Raw genomic sequence first — 691 nt, forward strand, 5'->3', positions numbered from 1 at the left:
ACCCCCCTCTCCCTATATATACCCTTCCATTCTACTTCATTTTCACACAACACAACCCCCTCTTCTTCACCTAGGCCGAACCTACATCTCTCCCTCTCTACCATATTCTCTTCTTCTTCTTCTTCTCTTCTTTCTTCTCTTGCTTGAGGACGAGCAATATTTTAAGTTTGGTGTGGTCAAAGCACAATCTTTTTTGTTTTCCACTACCATCAATGGCACCTAAGGCCGGAGAATCCTCTAGAAAAGGAACCAACCCCATGCAACAAGTCGGAATCTTAATGGTTCAAGAGTTCTATGCCAATACATGGATCACTAGGAACCATGATCAAAGTATGAACCTGAGTCCAAAGAATTATCTCACAATGGTTCGGGGGAAATACTTAGATTTTAGTCCAGAAAATGTGAGGTTGGCATTTCACTTGCCCATGATGCAAGGAGATGAACGCCCCTACACTAGAAAGGTCAACTTTAATCAAAGGTTGGACTAAGTCCTAATGGACATATGTGTGGAAAGAGCTCAATGGAAAAGAGACTCCAAGGGCAAGCCAGTTCAACTAAGAAGACTGGACCTCAAGCTTGTGGCTAGAGGATGGTTGGAGTTCATTCAACGCTCCATCATTCCCACTAGCAACTGATCTGAAGTTACTGTGGATCGGGCCATCATGATTCATAGCATCATGATTGGAGAGGA

This window comes from Arachis duranensis, chromosome 9 (assembly GCF_000817695.3).
Source record: "Arachis duranensis cultivar V14167 chromosome 9, aradu.V14167.gnm2.J7QH, whole genome shotgun sequence".
NCBI classification, from domain to species: Eukaryota; Viridiplantae; Streptophyta; class Magnoliopsida; order Fabales; family Fabaceae; genus Arachis; species Arachis duranensis.